Source organism: Vigna angularis, chromosome 4 (genome assembly GCF_016808095.1).
Source record: "Vigna angularis cultivar LongXiaoDou No.4 chromosome 4, ASM1680809v1, whole genome shotgun sequence".
Lineage (NCBI taxonomy): Eukaryota > Viridiplantae > Streptophyta > Magnoliopsida > Fabales > Fabaceae > Vigna > Vigna angularis.
The window spans coordinates 22209091-22221364 of NC_068973.1; the positions used below are offsets into that span (position 1 = coordinate 22209091).

At 36.8% G+C, this 12274-nt stretch overlaps 1 pseudogene; it reads left to right on the forward strand.

The window, feature by feature from the left end:
- The first annotated feature begins 4185 nt into the window (after positions 1 to 4185).
- Positions 4186 to 12274, forward strand: part of LOC128196231 (uncharacterized) — a 194970-nt pseudogene continuing 186881 nt past the window's right edge.

Here is a 12274-nt window from a genome sequence, read left to right on the forward strand (position 1 = left end):
TTCAAACTGTTGTTTTGCCACAATTAAAAGTTCAACATAAGTGCTTGTGGTTTTCCTTCTATAAAACATCAGACATGCATTCACCAATAAAATCAATTATATAGCACAGTCAAATATAATCTATCAACACAATCATGTTCTCAATGCTTTAAACAAATTTACACATTGATTAAAACATATAGCATGTAAGCAATAGAACATGTAACAAATAAACAACACATGTGTTATTAGTTATGTTGTCATCATCAAAAACCAGAAGCTCTGAGATGGTAGGTTCAGCTAAACCAGTGCTCCCCTATCAACAATCTCAACATAATTGTTGAGAAAAGCTGAGTTACATTTTGTTTTGCTTGAGGACAAGCAAAGTTCTAAGTTTGGAGTTGTGATAACGGTTGAAAATACTGTTATCTATTATGTGATTTTGATACTAAATGCACCCTTTTATACTTAGAAACTTGCTTGAAATCATGTTTTTCTGTTAAGTTGTGTGAATAAGAGAGTTGAGGTTGAACTTAAGGATTTTATGACTAAATTCCCTTGTTTTGGCAGGAAATGAGATAATATGGAAGTAGAGCTGAAGTGCCAAGGAGATGGAGCTCGGAAAGAGCTGAAAAAGCACCAGAAAGTAGGAAGGCCGAAAGCTTGAGAGCCCCTTTTGGTGCCCTCAGCGCCAAAGCCTACCGCACACCGCTTGGGTGTTGTTTTTGAGGCGTTGAGCGCCACTTTTCCTGAAGAACGACACCTGCTTGCCTTTTAAGTGAAGCTAAGCATCAGTTTTAGTATCGCACACCGCCTGGGCGCTCTTTCTTGGGCGTTGAGCGCAAGTTTTAGTGTCGCAGCACGCTCGGGCACCCTAAGTGGGGCGCTGAGCGCCAACGATATGGGCTTGGGCTTTTTTTCTATTTTGATCCTCCTCTATTTAAAGGATTGATAACAGTTGAAAAACTGTTATTTTTATAGTTAATTTTTACCTTAAAGACAACCTTTATGACTTAGAAACTAGCTTGGAATCATGCTTTTGCTTATGTTTTGGAAATAAGAGAGTTCGATGGGTTTTATGCTTGGTTTTCCTTGTTTTGGTAGGAATTAAGATGAATTAGATAGAAGAAGTTGATGTAGTAAGGAGTTGGACTCAGGAAAGGAAGGTAAAGTGTACCAAAAGAAGAGCCACACTCACCGCTCAGCGCGACTTTTACCGCTGAGCGGCGTTTTGAAGCAACACAGTCACCGCTGAGGGCCAAAACTGTAGCTGAGTGTCAAAACTAAAGAGCCGCACTTACCGCTGAGCGCCAAAATACCGTTGAGCGCCATTTATTTAGGCTTGGGCTTATTTTTCTAATTTTTAGTAAACTATATAAGGGTTTAGTCGACCTAGTTTTGGGATCTTTGGACAAAAAGAGGCGAAATCACACTTTCTTCACCCCTTAGAGGGGGATTTTGGATGCGGAAGCTCCTTTCTTCAAATTCTAGGGTTATATCTTTCATTGTTTCATTGTTTTTCATCTAGTTTCACCATGTCTATGGTGAACTAAACTTCCATTGTTGTTGGGGAACCGATGTAATCCTTTAAAACTCTCATGTATTGAATTGGTTCTATATTTTATATGCTTTCTTCATTAATTGTTAGGGTTTTTCTTATATACTCTATGCATGCTTTGTTTAACTCATTCAATTACATGATCATTGATGTTATTTATATGGACACATGTAGATACATCTAGAACTGAGGAAATTATCCTAAGAGCAATATTACCTAGACATAGGGATAAGAGGATTGGTTGCCTTTAAGCTTCTATGCGAATGTAATGCATGAATAATTGCTAGGGAGACAAGACATTGTAAACTAGTTATTAGGAGTAGGCTTTCTTCACCGAGACATCATGTTTAAGATAAATTAGAAAGTGACATTAACATTAATCAAGAAAGATGAATTCATGACTACATGAGAGTGGATAGGATGAATCGGAAACCCCAACAACATCATCATTCCATATTTTACATCAATCTCTTTTGCTTCTTTTGATCCAATTGATCAACACATGCATTCATATTTACTTTTCAGTATTTTCATCTAAACCTACAAGATTTCGTTTACAAGTCTAATTTAATCAATAAATCACATAATGATAACGGTTTAAAATACCGTTATCTGTGACGTAATTTTGATACTAAATACACCCTTTTTGGCTTAGAAACTGGCTTGGACTCATGCTTTTTCATTAATTTGTGTGAATAAAAGATTTGAGGTTGAATTTGGGCGAAATTGGAGGCTCAAGCCTTCTGGAAATTGACATCCAATTGGGGCGCCTGAGCGGCACACGTTGCTGATCGGGCCCAATTTTTGCTCTATTTCGACTCTCTTAGACCGGGCCCTGTTTCTACTCTTTTCAACTTTATTTAAAGGACCCAAGCACTCTATGTTTGGATTTGTGGCTGGATCAACACAACAACACACTCTTTTACTCGCTGAAGGCGGATCTGGAGGCGGAAGCTTCCTCTTCTACTCTTAGTGTTTTACTATCTCATGCTTTTCTATTCTACATCTAGTTTCTCCATGTCTATAGGGAATTAACTATATTTATTGTTGGGGAATGATGTAACCTTGTGAATTCTCATGTATTTGAATTGATTCTTAATCATATATGCTTTATTCATTAATTGTTAGTGAATTCGTCTATTTTAATGCTTGCTCTATTTAACTCATTTAGTTGCATGATTTATGAATTGCATGAGTGCCTGGAGGTTCCTTACAATTCAAGTTCTTGTTGAATTCTCCCAAGGATAATATTTCTCAGGGATGAGGGTATGAGTACTTGGTCGTCTTAAGCTCTTGATCTTCAGACTTAATTCTCTAGGAACGCTAGGAATTGCACGAACTAGGAATTAAGGCAGGCTTATTGCGCCAAGGGATTGGGTTCTAAGTACTTTAGTGAGTGACGTTAACATTAATACATAAAGAAGAATTCTTGTATACATGAGAGGGAACTTGGTGAAACGTAACCCCAACAACATATTCATCTCATATTAAACAACATCCGTTCATCTTTGTGTTACTCTACTATTGATCAATTTGCATTCATATTTAATTTTCTGTCTTAGCATTTTAAACTAATGATCTCATTTATTTTAAGTCTTAATTAATTAAGTTATCACACGACTGTTTGGTGTCGAGAGTCCTCTGGGATACGATACTTGGTCTTACCATTTTATATTACTTGTGCGATTTGGTACACTTGCCAATCCATCAACAAGTTTTTGGCGCCGTTGCCGGGGACTCACGGTTTAAACTATTCTATTTGTGTGATTCTTAATTAATTTTGACTTTATTTTATTCTACGTTATTTTATTTCATTTGATTTTATTTTATTTTATTTTATTTTATTTTAGTATCTTTTAATTGTATTCTTATTTTTGCTAACAATATTTTTAGAACTTTTAGTTTGCAGGATGCAATTTGGACAAGCTGTCGGTCAACAACAATGGTAGCAACAACCTTCTCTATAAAAAAGATGGGCTAAGATGGATGACACCCTTCAACAGTTACTATAAGTGTCTGATTCTCATCATAAAAGCAATCAAGCAGCATTAAACAGGATAGAGAAGCAGCTCTGTCACATGATTCAGAAGCTGGGTGATCTGGGGAACCTGAAAGCCAACTCCAAAGAAGAATGCAACGCTATTGCTACTAGAAGTGGCAAAGTTTTAGAAGAAAGGCTGAGTGAAAAAGAAGAGAGAGAAAAAAGAAAAAGAAGAGAGAGAAAAAAGAAAAATAAGAGAGAGAAAAAAAAGAAAAAGAGAGAGAAAAAAAAAGAGAGAGGAAGAAGATGAGAGAAAGAAAAAAAAATCTTATGAAAAGCCCCTTCCTTATCCAAAGAATTATTCCAGGAAGGAAAAAGAAAAACAGTTTGAGCGTTTCGTGGAGATCTTCAAGAAATTGGAGATTAATATACCTTTCTCTGAAGCTCTGCAACAAATGCCTTCATATGCTAAATTTTAGAAGGAGCTCCTCACAAAGAAAAAGAAGTACATTGAACAAGAAACTATTGAAGTTCAAGGAAACTGTAGTGCTATCATACAAAAGCTCCTACCACCCAAGTATAAAGATCTAGGAAGTTTCACCATTCCCTGCACTATAGGAATATCTCTTGGAAAAGCACTTATTGATTTGGAGCCAGTATTAATCTCATGCCGCTATCCATGTTTGAAAAGATTGAGGGGTTGGAACTCAAGCCTACTCGGATGACTCTTCAACTTGCAGACAGATCTCTGAAATATCCTTATGGAGTGGCTGAAGATGTGCTTGTGAAAGTAGATAAATTTCTTTTTCCTGTGGACTTTGTCATCATGGAGATGGAGGAGGATGTGAATGTACCTGTTATTCTTAGGAGACCTTTTATGAAGACTGCAAGAGTTTTGATTGATGTGGAAAATGGCAAACTAAAGGTAAGAGTGCAAGATGAAGAAGTAAATTTTGATGTCTTTAAAGCCATGTCTCACCCAAAAGATGAGAAAGAATGTTTTCATCTTGATGCACTTGATGAAATTTGCATGATCCAAGAAAACAACGCAAGTGATACTCTTTCTTTTGAGGAAATATTAGTTGACACTTGTGAAGAGTTGAATGAAAAAGAAGAGGAATTAATTGATGAGTGCTTGACTGATTTTGAAGAATTAAAAAAGGATTCGTTGCAAAATACAGAAGAAAAAGCCAAGGAAAGCAAAAAGGAGTTGAAGATGTTACCACCACACCTGAAATATGTGTTTCTAGAAGAAGGTGGGAACAAACCAGTCATCATTAGCAACTCTCTGTCTCCCAAAGAAGAAGAAAAGTTGGAAGAAATACTCAAAGCCAACAAAGGAGCAATTGGATGGTCAATCTCAGATCTCAAAGGTGTAAGTCCAACATATTGCATGCACAGGATATTCATGGAAGATGATTACAAACCAGTTGCCTAACCACAGAGGAGGCTCAATCCAGTGATGAAGGAGAAGTGAGAAAAGAAGTGCTAAAGTTACTTGAAGCTGGCATTATTTATCCTTCTTTTGATAGTGCATGGGTAAGCCTAGTATAGGTGGTACCAAAAAAAGGTGGGATGACAGTTATTTATAATGAAAAAAATGAGCTCATACCCACAAGGACTGTTACAGGATGGAGGATGTGCATTGACTACAAAAAGTTGAACAATGACACTAGAAAGGATCACTTTCCCCTTCCTTTTATGGATCAGATGCTAGAGAGATTGTCAAGTCAGGCTTTTTATTGCTTTCTGGATGGATATTCAGGTTACAATCAAATTGTGGTGGATCAATGACCAAGAGAAGACAGCTTTCACATGCCCATTTGGAGTGTTTGCTTACAGAAAAATGTCGTTTGGGTTATGTAATGATCCAACAACTTTTCAGAGATGCATGCAAGCTATTTTCGCAGATTTAATAGAAAAGTGCATTGAGGTCTTCATGGATGATTTTTCAGTATTCGACAGTTCCTTTCATGAGTGCTTGTCTAACCTGGATGTTGTACTTAAAAGATGCACCCAATCCAACCTTGTTCTAAATTGGGAAAAATGCCACTTTATGGTCACAAAAAGTATTGTTTTGGGGCATAAAATTTCTTCCAGGGGAATTGAGGTTGACAGAGTGATGGGGAAGTGCATACCTAGAGAGAATATACTAAATGACATTTAAGAGAATGGGAAAGAAATTAAAAATGGAAGAGATTAAGGAAAAGGAAACTTAGGAATTGAAGATGCGCCACTTGAACAAGCTTCCAAGATAAGCATCAAGAGGAGGATCGCCACTTGCTTGAACAAGATAAGGTCTGCCCAAATTTGGGACTTTAGAGACATAATTCTATCTCAAAGAGGATTGCAAAAGTGCAAATCAACTCAAATTCATTGAATCAAGGTAAGGTGTACAAAAAGGAGACCCCTAAGCCTTCTTATATAACCTTTGGAGTGAGCTAAGATGCAAGATCTAGGAGATGTGGGACTTTTGAGGGTGTAGTCCGTCCAGCAGCTGTTGCAGGTCTTCTAGGGACTTTTGAGTCCCACATTGCTCAATTCTCTCCACTCCAAAGGGTTTATAAGGCAACTAGTTCTCCTATAGTTCAAAATATGAAAACTAGCTATGCTACTAACTCCTACACGCCTAGAATGCTCACTTTCTCTTCTCTTCTTTTTAAGATCAAGCCATGGATAGTCCCACATTGCTTGCTCTTAAAGAGAAAGAAGAGTTTATAAGCAATTATTCACAAGAACTAAGAAATAAATCAGAAGGCAAATACACGCCCAAAGGAAACCTATTCTACTGTTTTTTATGCTTGTTGTCACTTTGAAAGCTCTTCATTGTTGCCCCATTTATGATCATATCACAGAGCCATAGTGAAAGTCATTGAAAAACTTCCACCACCAACCAATATGATGGGGATCAGAAGTTTTCTACGCATGTTGGTTTTTACAAAAGATTTATCAAAGATTTTTCAAAAATTTCCAAAACATTGAGCAACCTCCTTGTCAAGGACGCACCCTTTGTGAAGACTAACGAATGTCATAAGGCATTCGATATTTTCAAAAAAAGGTTGATTTTTGCCCTAGTAATTGTAGGTCTTGATTGGAACCAAGATTTTGAGCTGATGTGTGAGGCCAACAATTATGCTATAGGAGTTGTCCTTGGTCAGAGAAGAGAAAAGGTATTTCATACTATTTATTATGCCAACAAAGTTCCGAATGAAACCCAATTGAATTATGCCACCATAGAAAAAGAATTTCTTGTTGTTGTATATGCCTTGGAGAAATTTAGATCATACCTCATTGGGTCTAAAGTGATTATCTACACAGATCATGCAGCTATAAAGTATTTGCTAACCAAGCCGAATTCCAAGTCGCGATTGATTAGATGGGTGCTTTTGTTATAAGAATTTATTGTGGAAATCCGTGACAAGAAAGGAAGTGAAAATTTAATTGCTGATCACTTATCTCGGTTAGTTAACAATGAAGTTATAAGCAAGGAAGTAGAAATCTGGGAATCTGTCTCAGATGAAACACTTATGTATATCTTACAAAGGTTGTGGTTTGCTGATATGGCTATTTTCAAAGCTGCAGGAGTAATCCCAGATAATCTCAATTGGCAACAAAGAAAGAAATTTTTACATGATGCCAAATAGTTTATTTGAGATGATCCTTACTTGTTTAAAATTGGGGCAGATAACCATCTAAGGCGATGGGTGACTAAGGAAGAGGTGGAAGGAATTTTATGGCACTATCATGACTCACCTTATGGGGGTCATTTTAGTGGAGAGAAAACAGCTGCAAAAGTACTCCAGTCAGGATTTTATTGGCCTACTCTGTTTCAAGATGCTCATAATCATGCTAGAAATTGTGATAAGTGTCAAAGGACAGGTATTATCTCCAGACGACATGAGATGCAACTACAAAGCATATTGGAAGTGGAAGTTTTTGATTGTTTGGGCATTGATTTTGTTGGGCCTTTTCCACCCTCTTTCAATAATGAATATATCCTGGTGGTTGTGGATTATGTGAGCAAATGGGTGGAAGCCCTAGCCTGTCCCAAGAATGATTCCAAAATTGTCATCAAATTTTTGAAAAGGCAAATTTTCTCCCGGTTTAAAACACCCAAGGTACATATCAGTGATGGAGGATCTCATTTTTGCAATTTTCAGTTGGCAAAGGTACTCAAGCATTATGGTGTTAGACACAAGGTAGCTACACAGTATCATCCACAGACAAATGGGCAAGCTGAGGTCTCCAACAGGGAGATAAAAAGAATTTTAGAAAAGACAGTGGCTACATCAAGAAAAGATTGGTCTCAAAAGTTGGATGATGCCCTCTGGGCATACAAAACTACAATGAAGACAGCTATTGGATTATCTTCTTTTCAAATGGTCTATGGAAAGGCATGCCACCTTTCGGTGGAGATGGAACATCAGGCTCTGTTGGCTTTAAAATTCTTGAATTATGATCCTGGTGACACTGTAGAAAAGAGGAAAAGGAAAATTATTGAGCTTGGGGAGATGAGGTTGCACGCCTATGATTCTTCAAAGAATTACAAGGAAAAGGTAAAATTTTATCATGACAAGAAGCTGGTAAAGAAAGTCTTTCATCCAGGACAACAAGTGTTAATGTTCAATTCACGACTGAAACTTTTCCCTGGAAAGTCGAAGTCAAGGTGGTCTGGTCCATTTTTTATCAAGAATGTTCTTCCACGTGGAGCAATTGAGTTAATAGATCCAGCATTTGAAGATCCACAAAGAAGTTGGGTTGTCAATGGACAACGTCTCAAGCATTATTTGGGTGGTGAGGTGGAACCATGTTGTGATTGTACAACATGGTTTTATTAATCATGGTTGTGCATCATCAAAAAAGGGGGAGATTGTTGAGATTATTGATAGGGGGAGCACAGGTTTAGCTAAACCCACAATCTCAGTGATAATTGTGTTTTTTATGATGACAACACATAACTAATAATAAGACATGTGTGTACTGTGTTATACATGTCGTATGCTTATGCTGACTTTGTTCTATATATGTAAAAGCATATATATGAACATTATTGTGTTGATTATAGCATACCACTGTGATTGATATGTGATTTTATCTGTGTATGCATAACATATGTTTTCAGAGATGAAAAATCACAAGCACTTTTGTTGAACTTTAAAGTGTGGCAAAACAACAGTTTTTAAGTCGATTACATTATGGGTGAAATCGATTAAAACTCGTGGGTTTGCAAAAATATTTTTGAAGTGTGCTATGATTATTTTTGTGAAGAAAAGTTTTCAAAAATGAGCTAAGTGTTTCTACTTAATCGATTACATGCAACCTGTATTCGACTAAGTTTGTTACTGTTTGAAAACTGTTTAAATGTTTGACATAACTGTCACAACGTTCATATTTTTTAATATGTTGACCAAGCATTTATGACAAATCGATTATAATAATTGCGCATTCAATTAATGCATTTGACTGCTATAATTCTGTTACAACTGCCAAATGTATTCGACTACATTAATAGTCTAATCGATTAAAATGCGTCTGTTTTGTGAAATACTATATATTAACGCATGATTTGATTTTTGAAAAAAAAAAGGAAGAAGAGAATTGATCTTTACACTTTCATATTTTCAGTGTACTTTGTGTGATCTTAGAGAAGTGAGAAAAGCTCCAAGAACAAAGAACGACCGTGGTGATCGAAGTCTTGAAGGTTTCTTGTGTAGCAAGGTTGAACTGCTTTGGAAACATTTGATCTTTCTGCACTCAAAGGTGTTTTGTACGTGATCAGGAAAGCATTGGCAAACGCTTAGAATTGTTGAAGTTCCCTGTGGTGTATACAGGAAGAGGGTGTTCTTGTTGCGTGTCTTGTTGTTGTACTGCATATATTTAGATTAGTAGGTTAGAGAGGTGTTTTACATTTTGACGTGAGGTCGCTGTAAAAACCTTGTTTTAAAAACCTAGATCTTTATAGTGCATTGGCTTCCAAATTAGGTTGATTGGAAGGACACTAGATGTAGGCTTGGCCGAACCAGTATAAAAACCAGTGTTTGATTTCTCTGATCCCTATCTCTGCATATAATCGATTAATCTGTCATTGCATTCGATTAAGCTTATTGTTGCATTACATACAAACTTGCTTGCGTTTCAAGAAAAGTTCAAAGACATCGTTCTTTGCAAAAACGATTTTGAAAGAAAACATTTTTACGCATCACCAATTCACCCCCCCCCCCCCTCTTGGTGTGAGAAACTAAGCACTCCTTTTTTAACAATGCATATTCACCTCAATTGCACAATACATAATCAAGTTAAGTATTAGAGTACCAACAAAACATGGGCAAATCACTCAAGAAAAATAGGTATGGCACATGATGGTCCATCCTTATCATTAGGCCAAAAACTCACATGGTTCAAATTCCTTGCACAAAAGATTTAATCAGGAAATTCTCAACTCAACTAAATCAGCAAATCGTAAAAGCAATCCACTCATATCAACATGACTCATTTTTTTTCTCTTGATTTCATGATCATCCCATTTACTGATTCAATTTCTCAAATCCATTGCAAATATTTTTTTTTAAAAAAAAGTCAAACAAAATAGGGAACAAAGTTAATTGTTTCCCTACACCCCCACACTTAAACTATGCATTATCCTCAATGTATGCCTTATATGTAGAATGCAAAGAAAAAGTATGAGGGTACTTACCTCCTTCATGGTGGAAGGAATGCTAGTAGGACTTCATCGGAAAAGTCATCTTGTATCGGAATGTTATCTTTTCCCTTTTCAATCCTACTAAGATGGTCAACTACTAAATTATGTGCCCTACTTCTGTCCTGAATAGGAGTTAACTTTTTCTTCTCGTTCTTGACCTTTGTGATTCCATATTTCTTGGGAACTGATAACGGTTGAATTTACTGTTATTTGATACTTAATTTTGATACTAAAAACACCCTTTTTGACTTAGAAACTAGCTTGGAATCATAGTTTTGATGAATAAGAGAGTTGAAGGTGAATTTAATGGTTTTGTGCTAGATTTCCTTGTTTTCAAATGGAATTGAGATGATTTAGAAGAAGAGTTGAAGTAGTAAGGAGTTCGAACTCAAGAAGAACTGGAAAAGCATCAGAAAGGAGGATCGCAGCAACGCTGAGCGCCACTTTTGGGGCCCTCAGCACCAGAGTACACTGTCTCATGCTTGGCTGCCTTTTTCTGGAGCCCTTAGCGTAGGACACCCTTGGCTCGCGCTTGGGCGCCCTTTTCAGGGGCGCTGAGCGCAAATTCCTCGAGTCGCACCGCGCCTCCTTGCCTTCTGAGTTAACCCTGACCCCCAGTTCTGACCCACACACCACCTGGGCTCCCTAAGTGGGGCGTTGAGCGCCAGTCTTGTGGGTTTCGACCCATTTTCTTTTATTTTTATGTTCTATTTAAGGACTTGGACGTCCTAGGGTTCACATCTTTGGACGAAATAGGCACAAAAACACACTCTTTGATCCCTCGGAGGCAGATTTAGATGCGAAAGCTCCTATCTTCAATTTCTAGGGTTTTATCTTTCATTCTTTTTCCATTGTTCATCTAGTTTCACCATGTCAATGGTGAACTAAACACTATTTGTTTTTGGGGAATGATGTAACCTTTGTAAACTCTCATGTATTGAATTGATTCTTTATTATATATGCTTCTTTCATTAATTGTTAGGATAATTCTTCTTCGCATAATGCTTGCTTTGTTTAACTCATTCTTTAGCATGATGTATGATTTGCATGAGTACCGGAAGGTATCTTACAATTCATGATCTGGAGAATTATTCCTAGAAGCAGTAATTCTCAGGAATGGGGGTATGAGTTCTGGTTGTCTTACGCTTCTTTTCTTTAGAATTAGTTATTAGGAATGCTAGGAATCATATGAACTAATATTTAAGGATAGGCTTTCTTCGCTGAGGAATCGGGTTTTAAGTGTTTTACATAGTGACATTGACATTAATGAAGAAGTAGAATTCATATATACACGAGTAAACTAGGTGAAATCTAACCCCAACAACATATTCATTCCATAATATCAAATCCGTTCATCTTTGCACTTTTGTCCAATTAATCAAATTGCATGCACATTTACTTTTCAGTATTTGCATTCTAAACCTAAATGAGTTTGTTTTCAAGTCTTATTTAATCAAGAAATCACATAACTGTTTAGGCTGTGAGTCTCTAGGGAAACGATACTTGGTCTTACCATGTTTATTACTTGATACGATTCGATACACTTGCCGGAGTCTTAACAGGAACCACATGTATAAGGCTCACCCAAGTGTTGTCAGAATTGGGGTATATAATACTTATTTGTAGCAAATTGGTGTCCTCTTTCTTTACAACCTCCATCAGTTGAGGATTCAGTCTTCTTTGAGGTTGTCTCACTGGTTTAGCATCCTCTTGCAAAAGTATTCTATGCATGCAAAAAGAAGGGCTAATACTAGGAATATCTGCTAAAGTCCAGCCTATTGCTTTCTTGTGATCTTTGATAACTTGTAATAGTTTTTTTTCTTGCTCATCAATAAGCAGTACAGATATAATAACAGGAGTTTCCCATCCTTCTCAAGATAAGCATATTTCAACTACAAAATGGGTGTTGTACCACAAATAGCAACATTTTACTACCTAAGGTAATCTCAACAATGTCAACATCACATTTGGACGCTACTGAGATATCATCTATTTTCACCGTGTCCTCAATCTCACATGCTTTACAGTTTTCTTTGTCGTCCAAAATTAGGCATGA